Raw genomic sequence first — 12336 nt, 5'->3', positions numbered from 1 at the left:
GCATCAGCTTTGTAAACCTGGTTCTGCATCCGACACGTCTTGGTTCGGGGAGGCTGGGAAGTCTGCGAGGAGAGAGACTGAAATGCATTAGGCTTTCTGATGGGTCTCTGCTTTGCAGCCAGTCCTGCAGACTTCATCTCAGTGAGCTCATACGACTTCACAGAAGCCAAAAGCAGTTGCATTTCAAATAACTACATGATTTATCCCCCAGACCAATTCTCAACTACCTTGGGTCCATTACAGGATGAATGGCAGCCTCTAAGTGTTTATGAATAACCTGGGAAATCAAAATCTTGTGTGATACGGTTCTTGGACTCAAAGGCTGTTTTTCTACTAATAAATTAAATGGTGCCAAGGAACGTTCCCAGGCACCAGACCCGAGCTGTCCGTGTTGCTGCATTGGCAGGACAGTCCTTTCAGCTGGTCTGCTGTAGAGATGCAGAACACTCTTTTGGCTGATATGGATCCCACAACAGTGTGTCTATCTAGAAATCTTCCATGTGAAGTATTTTGGACTCACTGACCACGATTTTTAACAAAACTATTTCATCAGGTAAATTTCTGACCTTTCCTAACTGACCGTATGCAATATTTCAGAACATGAAAAATACCCATCTTGCATTTACATCAGCCACATAAAGACTGCTGTGGACCTATTCTCCCATTTACCATCACTGAAATTTAAGAAAATATTTTGAAAAATGATAAAAATATTGTGATTCTTAACACTTAACTCTTCTTGGGAATTCCTTGGATGATTAATCAATGATAATTTCTTTCTTGTACCAAAGACTATTTTAAAAACTATGAGGGCATTCTGGAGTCAGGCTTCGTCACGTCTTTTCATCATCGGTGCAGAAGCTTGTACCCAGAGCTAGTGCAACTACTGTTATGAACTTCGAAAAGGGTAGTTTAACGCTATCGCCTTCATTAAGTTGTGATAAATATGTTCACTGCAAGTTTGTATCCCAAAGATGATGTTGCTTTGGTTTGACTAGCTTGAGTAAAAATGCTACATGTTGGAGTTTTCAGGATGAGTCTCTTACTTGGAAGGTAGGAAGGAAATGCAGGTGTTATTTAGATTTTTAAATTTATTTATTTTTTAATGTTAAAGCTGACAATTCAAGACATGTCTGTGCTAGTTCTATTTCTTAGCTCCTAAAAGCAACTCCTCTTCCTGAGCTGATTTTGAATTTGAGTGTGGTGTATAAATCCTTACATGATATAGTGCTAGATAATTAAACAGCTGCTTTGCACAGAGCTTCTTCATTCTTTAATGAAGCAGATGTCATTTCATCTTTTTGCTGATTTCCAGTATTCCACGGTAACATATCATGTACATTAACATTACTCACATTTTTAATATGTTGGTACCTTCCTAACCGAGGATCAAAGCTCCGAGCTCCATTGCGCGAGGCTCTGCTCAGGCAGTTAGCACAGCGGAGGGTGGCTCCCGCAGACTAACCCCAGGTCCTAAATGAGTGTCAATCAGCGTGTCTCCACTGGGCCCAGAGGAGCAACAGCAGTTCATGCTGGCAGACATTTCAGTTGCAGATGTCAGACACGATGCCATGATTTACATACCAATAGCTGCGAGTGGGAGGATAAAGTTACAGGAGGAGCAGAAATGAACAGGGATGCAGAAGTCAGAGCTTGCCTTTTGCCTTTCTACTGCAGCTGATGATGGCAATCTGAGTTGTTCATCTCCATCCTGACCCCTTAATAACAGCATTCACCCCAGCGCGCCGGTGGTGATATCTCATGGCATTTTGAGTACGTTAGCAGGGAAACTAGAATCTCTTCTGTATTTACTTTCTGTGTTATCAGAAACACCAAGCAAATCCCAAATGGTGGATGAGCTGAATAAAACAAAGTATAAGGTTAAATGATGTATATTCCTTGTCAACGTAGAACGGCGTTCATCCATGATGTTTTCATGCTCTTTATTGTCTCGGTACTTGATTTAAGAGAGGTGTACGTGTGCACAGAGCTATAGCAAGCAGGTGCACCCCTTGAGGTGAAGCCCTCCTGCCCTGCTCCACTTGTGGTCTCTTGTGGCTGATGCTGAAGCTGCTTCCCAGGGCAGTGGTGTCAAGCAGCTGCTAAAAGCCTGTGAATGGAAAGAGGAATGTTATAAATATCAGGAAGTGATAGCCAGGGTATTCCAAGGATGTGTATGTGTGTTAGCCAAGCAAGATAGCCTGACTCCATCATCAGCCTTCAGTCAAACACTGATTTCCAAAGGTCTGTACTTCCTCATATAAATATTTCCATTTAGTTATGCGCTTCACTGGGATGAGTTTCATACAATGTTGATATTTTTGGACTTGCAGATTTTTTAATTAACCCTGCTAGGAAGTACACATTGTTCCTATCCCTAATTTATGTTATACACATTTATATTTATTCCCAGTATATTTATAATGGGAATAAAATTTATACTTCAATCCATACTTGTTCCCAGCTGGGAAAATGCCCATGAACTGCTTGTTCAGTGGATAAACGGGTATTGTAGTACATGGTCCATATTCTGGATTTTTATATACTGATCCAGCTCCCCAGTTGTTTCAAATTAATGTACCTCTTTGAAAGTAAGTGAAGGAGATGTGCCAAATTCAGAGCCTGGCTGAGAGTCTGCCTTATTGTCTAGAGTTGTTGAATTTTCCAAGGCTGTCGCTTTACCCTTCACTGATGCAGAAGAAATGACTGCCTTAGAAGGTCTTTCTCCCTTTCACAAAAAGACAAAATGTTAAAATTATTGTGTAACATGCCCTTCTCTCCATCACATGGTCCTTGTTTTGTTCACCATTATTTTTAATGGACCAATTTTCTCTCTTGCTTTTCATCCACTGAGTCCTTAATATTATTATCATCATCAAAGTGTTTGTGGACTGCCAGCATTTGATATTTCATTTCACTGATTTAATTATGTCTGCGGCTTGTTCTGGGCCTGTTTATTTTTATAGATCTCCAAATCCTCTTCTTTACCAAATTACTTACATGCGAATCTGTTTGTTCATTGTTTATACGACATTTGGTGATTGTGCTCTTTTGTACTTTGCATTTGTTCCAGGAGGGTGTTTTAGTCTGATCAAATTTTACAACTTCATCAAGTAAACACGGCCAGACAACAAAGATGAAAGGGTCTTCCCATCTGCAAGGATGTAAAAGGATGTTCTGGGCATAGCTAGTACCAGCTGCGTTTTCACCCCTGCTCCCTGCAGACGTAAGAGCGTGCAGAGCCACGTGTGTTATCAGCTATTGGTAACTGAGAGCTCAGGACCGGCTGGGTGGGTGTTAGGTTAAAGGAGGAGATATAAGACACGCGCTGTCCCTGCATGTGCAAGTCGGGTATATACTGAGCTTAGTTTAGCTTTCGAAGCGTGGAGGATGGAGATGGAGACAATGTACAGAGGTATAAACCTATTTAACTTCACTAGCGCTGGTGGATGTTACACTGGTTTAAATATTTTGATTTTGTCTTCTGAGCATCATGACCAGCTTTTTAAACTTGGGCAAAGGATAAAAAAAAAAGGGGTCTCTATGAGACCCCCCTGAGAACAAAAAGTTCTCATCTCCGCTGTACCTTAAACTGTTCCTTTCACGGGCTGTTAAGGTTTTCTGCCTGACGCCGTGCTCTAGGAATGAAACTTCAGGAGTCCTCACTCGAAGCTTTCCACCTCTCAAGATGACTTTCATCCCCGTGGAGATGTCAGGCGTCTCTCAGAGCTGCCTGCAGCCGCGGTGCTGGATCCTGCGCGTCCTGCTGTGCTGCCACGGGGCTTCCCGGTGCCCCCCGTGCCGCCGGTGGGCTGGGGGTTTCCTCCCGTCCCGTAGCACGCCACCTCCCCTTGCCTGCCTGGCGGGAGAGCATCTGCTGCGGCCACAAAACCAGCACAGTCTTTCCGAGCACGTGGCCTGCCTGCCTTTCGCTCACGTTCGACGATGCTGTCCTTGGATGCTCCTGCCCTGTCCGGGCTGCTGGTGTCATCTGTCCACCGCCTCCCCAGCCCATAACGCCGTCTGCCTGCCTCGGCTCACGTAACCTCTTCTTCTCGTGCGCGTTTGGTACTCTCCTGTGCTTCAAAGTGCTCTTCTGAAGAAAGCCCCTGCTGAGAACCTGTAATATTTCAGCTTGGAGTAGAGGCGTAGTTACAGGTAATCACAGCCTCGGCTCTTCCTCATAAATTAACAAATAAGTACTTGACTCTTTTTTGTAGAGGGCTGCAGAAGAGGATGACAAGAACAATATGACATCAAAAGTGAAATTTTGGCTTAGCGGCTCTCTGTGGCACAGCCTCCCTCGGCTTCCCGCCCTCGGCCCAGGCTGGCACGGTGCCAGCCTGCTCCCCTCGCCTGGCACTTCTGGGCACGAGGGACAGGGTGCAGTGGTCCCCCGATAAGCAGGCCGGCTTCTGGGGCAAGGATGCCACCTCCCGTGCTGGCCCCAGGGCAGAAGCACCCAGCTAACGCTGTGCAGATCTGCGCTTGGAGTTCATTTAAAAAACAGGTGATGATGGCAGCCACTCACCAACTTGGTAATGTCAAAGGACTCGCATCCCGCAAGAGCAGAGATACTGGTATCACGTGCACCACTCTGGAAGAGTCCTGGCAGGAAGCTGATGATTTGTATGCACTTTTTCTTCCAAAAATCCACAGGCATGGGTAGACATATATTAGGTAAAAGTCCCTGGCATTGTACTTAGAAATCTCTTGCTACAGTTTTCACCATATTTTTCCAGTCAACTCCCCATAACCACTGCCCTTTATGCTATATCTTTATATGATCCAGGATATTTGACTTATGCCTCCCCAGCACCTCGGTGGCTGGTCCCTCAATTCTCATTCCTCCAGCAAACCAGGCCAGCCATGTGCTGTCAAGAAAGATCTTGTAGCTGTTAGTCTTTCCGAGAACTTCAGCCCAGCTTTTGCAGTTTGCTGACTGACCTCCTGTAATTGCAATTACTTTAGCAGTGATGATATACACACACGCATGCACGCGCTGTAGTTTTGTGAGTTTCTTGGATCTATTGTAATCAAGAGTCCATAAATAACTGCTTCTAATGCACTTGACTAAAGAAAGTAATGGCTGTTTAAATGGATAATTTATTGTGTGCTGATTAAATGCCCAATAGGTGAGAACATTTTAATGAAAAGTAACCTAACTCAATAAACAGGTTTTTAATAATTATTAGTTGCCTGAAATGCATCTGATGCAGGAGTCCTGTAATGGCAAGCTCTAATTGGTATTTTTAAAATATATTTATTGTGGATTAATAGCTATTTTGTTGCATATATCTCTTTCCCTGTCTTTCACATGCACAGCTTCCCAGCTGGAGGCCCTGTTCTGCTTTATTTTAGTCTGTTCTTCCCTGCTTTTGATGCTCCTCTCACTCGTGCTGGTGAAATAATCTTGGTTACAGTGGCACAAAGCGGGATATGAGCAGAGGCAGAGAGCTGCTGGCTTCTCCAGAAGAAAAAGTTCTAGGTTTTAAATTCAGCTGACTATCCAGCTTTAGGTTTTGTGATAATATTGGTGCAAGGCCAACAGAAGTCTGTTTTCTTACACAGGCAAACTTACAGCGTGAGCCAGAAAAACCCTTGGAAGCACAGCTTCTTCCAGAGAAAGAAACCAAAGTAACAGGGCAGGGCAGGGTGTCTTTTCTGTAGACATCCTTACAACTCTCAGATCCCAGAGATCCACAAATGGTTCCCATTGTCTCACATCCCAGAATAGAAATAGATTATAATTGGGGTTCCCAAACAGGGAATGTTTGGATACATGGACGCCCCGGTGATGACACATGAACAGAGCTGGGAACCCCTACAACAGAGAGCTTCTCATCTGAGAAGTGTGCAAGGTGCCAGCCGTTGTCTTGGAGTAAAATGATCATGCAGAAAAAATGATAAACTGGAATGTCCGTTGTTAACGAAATTCATTTGCAATGAAGGAATCTGAAGGATGGGAGCTGGAAAGTGGATGTGCTTCAGGCAATGCTGCAGTGTGCCAACTGTGTTTGAATCAAATATCTTGGAAAGAGTTTGAATTGGGAACAAGTAGTATCAGATTCAAGGACTGGGGGAGTAGACAGCTGATTTTCTTTCAAAAATATTATGAGAAAACCTCTACTGACCTTTCCTTAGCGCTTGCTTGCTGTTCATCTTCATACATCTTCATTTCACTGTGAGTCTCTGGTGTCTTTTGCCATCACTGGGCAATGACTGTTCTTATTTTTTGTGAACTTAAAGAATGATCTTCTGAGACTAAAATGAGCAGTGGACAGGCAGTGGATCTGTCAGTAGCTCTGGTGGGGTGGGGGTAGCCATTAAAAAGTCGCTACACTTGCCTGGACCTCTTTTTTCCCCATCTATCAGGTGGAGTTAACCATGAACGTTTCCTTCATGAATACCATTTGGTATTCCCTGATGAAAAATCCTGTACATGTTATAAGTGTTCATCATTTTTGTCACTCAGGCACTGATTTAGGAATTTCTGGAGTACTCCCACACGTTGAGAATCACACTTAGCCTGAGGATGAGAATATTAAATTCCAGTGCTGAACCTGGCTAATTTGACAATGACATATTTTTCTAGGATAATGCCTCAGATAGATCTTATATAAGAAAATGAATTGCATTTATAGCTAGGAAGAACCACAGGATCATATGATTGTACCAGTTTCAATCCAGCACTCCTGCGTTTAGCGAAGCATCTTATGTTTGATTTTGGTAGGGTTTCCAGAAAGACTTTACATCTCCCTGTTCTGTTGGTCATTTGTACCAATGGTTAATCACCTGTTGACTTACGTAAAACTTGTTTTTTCCTGGTGTTTTCTCTTTTTGCAGGAAAAAAACCTAAATTCCTGAGGAGGTTTTATTTTTTCCTTTTTTTTGGGGGGTGGGGGGTAGGGTGGGGTGGGTGGTTGAGTCTTTCAAGTCTAACAACCCATGAGTCTTACAACTCCTTTGTTCCTGTCGCTGAAAGGAGATGTTCATAATTATTTAATTAAGAAAGATGCTGAGATAAGTCCTTAGGGATTTGATCTAATTAAAATGGTGCTTATTCAGTGAAGAAGCAAATACTTTAACAGCATGTACTATCCCAATGAATTATCCAGCTTGACTTTTGAATAGTCACTACTAACTGGAAAGAAGAAATCATGACCTGTCAACAGAGCAAACTTGAATGCTACTATCATAATCTGCTCATAGTCATACATCATAATTAAATTTTAATCTATATGTGGGCTTCAAAAGCCATATTCAGAAGGTCTGCTTTCAGTCCAAGTTTTATTAACCAATGGAGAAACTTCTGCAGGTCTTAGAATAGCAGTCAGCGAGCAGGAAACCACCTTAAGGCGAGAAAGAGGAAGCAGTGGGCAAAAGCTGATACTCAGACCACTAGATGTAGCCTGAATGGTTGGAGAAAAGAAAACGATAAGGCCGGATTTGAAGAGACAGGTAATACCTTTTACGCAACTAGCTAATAGAGCTTGGAAAAAATGGACATGCTTTCAAATATGCAAGTACTTCTGCAGGATTGGCAAAGAAAACAATAAACTTCAAGTTTAGCCCAACCTGTGAACAAACTACTCTAGTGTTTAACTTATGATAATCACCTAGACAATTAGGCAGAGAAAAGGTTAACTCCTTAGCCCTAGAGGAGCAGTGGGGGATGCCCACAAAAGGTGGTGAGGTAATGAGCCCCTGCAGGCCGGGGAGAGGGAAGGGGAAGCCTGGAGAAAGCTCTTGGGAAAGGGCAGGTGGGAAAGCTGTACCACCAAGCCACTGTCTGCTGGCTCCGTGGGTTTTAGTGCCTGGGAGAATGCTGAATTTCAGTTCCCAGGTATTTGATTAGTCTCCTTTGGGGAGATGGGTAGATTAGGTTTCAGAGAATTAATTGGCAGACTTTCAGCTAATCGTAAGCGAGGAAGCAACAAACCAATCCCCAAAAACCACAATGCAGATTGATTAATTCAGAAACGTCTCATCACAGAATATGAAGAACACTTTTTTGCCTTCCTCTCAGCTGCAGATTCCTACTTTAAGTGTTAGGGAAGAAACTGTAAACTTGTTTGAATTACAAGCAAAACTGCCTGCCTCCCCCCAAAATGGAAAAGAAAGTATTTTTTAATGCTTATACATTATATAACACATAAGCGTATATAATTTAAAAGGACATTAGCAACTTGACTTATTTCCTCACTTTAGAGATGATGCATTAAAAGTGAAAACACCACTACTGCAGTTTTTTCTTCTTACATAAAGCAGATTTTTGTCCACAGTGCTTGTGCTCAGATCTTCAAGGTTGGTGCACTGGAGAAGCAAATCCTGCTTGCCGACAAGTAGATTTCCTTGCTTTTCACTGAAGACCGTTGCAAAAGGTTCTTGGGCAGTGTGGCCAAGCAGACAAATAAAGGTGGCACATAAGGAGCCTGATGGGCTCTAGTCCTAAATTTGTTCACGTGCCCTGGCTGGAACAAAGTGAAGACCATTTGCATAGGTCTTTTATTCAATGCTAATTCATATCTGGTAAGCAGGCAAAGCTGCTCTCACTCCCTTTTGCATAGCAGAAATATGTTAATGCAAGCAGTCAGTGCATGCGTCCACCCTACTCGTAATTTACACATCTCTGAAATATCCTTTTAAATGCAGGGAAAATAAAAAAAAAGATGGCATAGAACCTCCAGTTTGACAGCTGAAAGCCACCCCATTTATCCTCTCGCACGAAGGTATTAATTACAAAAGGTCTGTTGAGTTTTATTTGCAGAGTCTTCTACAGTCTGGGACCTGGAGCAGTCGGTTAATGAGAGATGCTGGGAAGGAACCACCTTGTAAGGAGATAGTTCATGGAAATGAACCATCTACAAGGTGCAGAAAAATTTTATTGCGGCTACTAAACCTAGGAAACACGTAACATCCTAGAATACAAGGTATTATAATTAATGCGATCAACTATTTACACACAGTGTTTTCAGACCACTTCCACGTGTAGCAAAACATTTTGCACTTGGTGTTAAAGATTTCCCAGTCACTCTCCAAAGAAAAGGATTTGTTCTTTTTTTTGTTGTTGTTGTCTGATGCCTCAGGGTTGGTTGCCTCTCACGGTACTGCAGAAAGGAAAGAACTGGCAGCTTTTCTGGGTATTGTAAGTACAAGTACACATTCAGAAGTGATCCACACTAGGAGACTTTCAATTGTAATTTACTTCTCATCTTTGGTGTGAATCTACCTCAAAAATTTTCTGTAAGAGCTGTGTACCTCACGTGAGTCCCTCTTTGTATCTTAGTCCAAAGAAAGAGCTATAATTCTTCACTAAGCGCCCTTTGATTCCTTTGGAAATTACAAGTCTAAGTGTTATTTCTTCAGCAGGAGAGCGGGCTCTGGGTAACTGCACAGACAACAGCTCATTATAGTGATCGAGTCTGGGGACCCCTTCCCAGTGGAGGCGATGGGTGATGTCCTGGGGGCTGGACACCCCTTGCATGCTGGCCATCCTCAGGACATGCCTGCATTTGCTGACCCAAGTGTCTTCCAGCTCTCCAAATGGGATGGTGTGTCTCCATGTGGTTTTTTTTTATATATGTGACTTTAAATAGGCACTAATGGCAATGCCATCACCACACCTGAGCTCTTAGCTGTTGTATGGCTGCTGCCAGGCTTCTTAGCCTGTGCGTTAAGATCCTTGCATAAAGGTTCCTCATGCATTGTGAGACATAATAATAGATGTGAGTCTTACAGAATAAAGCTAATACTGAGGCTTGCTGCTTTCTTTTCAGTACACTTTTATGGCTCCAGAGAGGGGAAAACGCTATTCCTGTTCACGAACACGACGTGTTTGTCTCACCCTGCAGCCATTTCCAGCTGCAGGTCTCTTCAGCTGAGAGAAGGACTCCAGCGGCTGGAGCTCCTGTGGACATGAGTACCACGAGCTGTGTTGAACTGGACAGCGAGAAGAAGATGGCCATATATTTAGCGTGAAAGCTTTGGCATCGTGGTAAGTCAGATCTCTTTTTTTTTTTTTTAATCATTTTTTTTGAGCTTCATATTTAATTCAGGTCAAATCTAAACTACTAAACAGAACTGTTATGCAGCACACATATCAGATAAATGAAGTGTGGGTTTAGCATAGCTCTGACCTAGTTACTTCATGCAATGTTTTCTAAAAGCAAAAATTGAAATCTTTTATCTGAACAAGAAATGAATCTTTTTTCCCCTGCCTATTGCGGCACTTTGCATATATTTGGTTTCAAAGACTGATGAAATTTGCCATTCTGAATCTTTCACGGGCATTATAAAGGCTCGTCTTTGCTGGTAACCCAACCCAATAGCATATTGGAGAAAAGAATGTCTGCCATCAGAGGTACACACAGCAATCTTGACACATCAGATGGCAGAAAGACAGGACTAGAGTTGGTAAATATTAATAAAATGTTAAAAATAGCTAGATGTTTTTAAAGAGTAATTCTATTTTTGTTGCTGTTCTCAAAAACAAAAGGGAAGATATTAGCAGGAAAGAAGAGGCAAACCAAAGAATGAAATGCTAAGACATTTGAAGGACTCACAAAATACAGATGTGCTTTTTTAATCTTTCTGAAATAAATACATATTTCCTACCATCTATATCTTTTCTTATATATATATATATATATATATAAAGATTGTGAGTCTGAGAGAGAAAGAGAAAAAAATGTCAGTAAAATTTCTTTAATTGTTAATTTAAATTACAATTCACATACTTTTAAAAAATAGATTCAGTCTGAATTATTAAAAAATCCATAAAAAAGCTACGGGAATTTTTCAAGTTTGTAATCAAACATGTTTTTTAGTAATTATTTTTCATTATTTATGATTAAAATAGGAAAACTGAATGTAAAATGAAAGCGATGAAAAATGAAATGGAATGTTCTGCATTCAACCCCCCACCTGAGCTACTGAGAAAATTTATGTTTAATTAAAACCCTGATTTTAGAGAAATAGCTGTTTTTTTTGTTATAAAAAGATTATGACAAATTGTCAAATAGCTGTATTAATAAGCGCTACAAGGTGGTTATAAGGCAAATTTCACCAAGAGAGCTAGGCGCTGCTTATTACTACCTTGGCAGAGAAAATGTTAATATCCTAATGGATTGATTTAAGAAGCAGCATGTAATTTGTAACACTTCAAGGATGTCCAGTGATCGCACTTACAAGGAATATAAATGGGAGCTGGAATGAAGTGCTGAGATAGGTGGAGGGGATGAGGATTCAGTCATTCCCGTTAGGTGAGTCATTGGGATTCTGCACTCATCACTGAAATATCTGTTGCTTTGCAGGACGCCAGTGTGTACCAATGCAATTTAATCCTTTCCAAAGCTTCCATTCCATGCCTTCTGCTTTGCCAGGCTCTTTCCCATCTTCTTTTTTTCCTCTTGCCGCTTTCCTCCATTTCTGTTTTGTATTCTCTGCTTCTTTCTGACACCCTTGAAAGCATAACACTTGTTGCTCCAGCGTATCAAGCGCTCAGAACTGAAACCACACCATGGTTCATCTCTTTTATCTATTATTTAGCAGGACAGGCTTTTGAAAGCAATGATCCCTGTTAGACATAAAGACTGCTGGATACCTCATCAGACAGCACGGTTCAGACATGTACCAGCTCAGGAATACTGTGGTGGCAGAACAACTATTTCGCAAGTAAAAGAGAGAAAAGCAGGTTGTTGAAAGTGTAAAGCCCATAAACTCTGCCCTGGGTCTGTGCTTTGTGGCCCACAGTAGCTGCTGTCTGCGGGAGAGGGTCATTGCTTTTTCTTTAAAAACTGAAGGGAGAAAGAAATAAAAAAACTTTACTGAAGACAGTATGTCATTGAGTCAGTAATGCAAGGTTATTTCTACGGTACAAGTCAACTTTATCCAGATTTACCTGCTTCCTAAAACTTCAGGTAAAGGGGACAGTCAATAAATAGCTCATGAGAAATTTTGCTGCTTGAGCTGGTTTAGACTGAGACTGGCACTTACAAAGCTGTGGTCTCAGGAGGAAGATCGGATGGTACACCCTGGTTCCTGGTCCCTTCTTATTCCCAGGAGCAGTACCAAAATGTGGCTGTGGCCGCCTCCCTTATTCCTCACGACTAGCTCCACCACCTCCTGTCATGGACGATAACAGAGCTTGGAGAGGAGTTCTCCAAAACTTTGCCCTTCCCTGAGCTTTCTTCATCGTGTACAGAGCTATAAAATCTCAATCCAACCAACAGCAACCAGAGACGGGCGAAATGTTGCCTGTGAGCGTTTCATCATTTGAAAGTTGAACAATTGTCTCCAACTCTTCGCCTTACCAAGGTGGTCTTAGACTGTGCT

The 12336-nt window shown here is 42.0% G+C and overlaps 1 long non-coding RNA gene across 1 annotated transcript in view; it reads left to right on the top strand.

Moving 5' to 3' along the window:
• LOC142089041 (uncharacterized) overlaps nt 1-12336 on the top strand; it is a 47252-nt gene that overhangs the window by 23882 nt on the left and 11034 nt on the right. The window contains exon 2 of the long non-coding RNA XR_012676080.1: nt 9780-9997. This is a non-coding gene — a long non-coding RNA (uncharacterized LOC142089041). The remainder of the gene's footprint in view (nt 1-9779; nt 9998-12336) is intronic.

Source organism: Calonectris borealis, chromosome 16, assembly GCF_964195595.1.
Source record: "Calonectris borealis chromosome 16, bCalBor7.hap1.2, whole genome shotgun sequence".
In the NCBI taxonomy this organism is placed as follows: domain Eukaryota; kingdom Metazoa; phylum Chordata; class Aves; order Procellariiformes; family Procellariidae; genus Calonectris; species Calonectris borealis.
The sequence above is the reverse complement of the archived record's forward strand: the minus strand, read 5'-3'. Positions and strand labels throughout refer to the sequence as shown.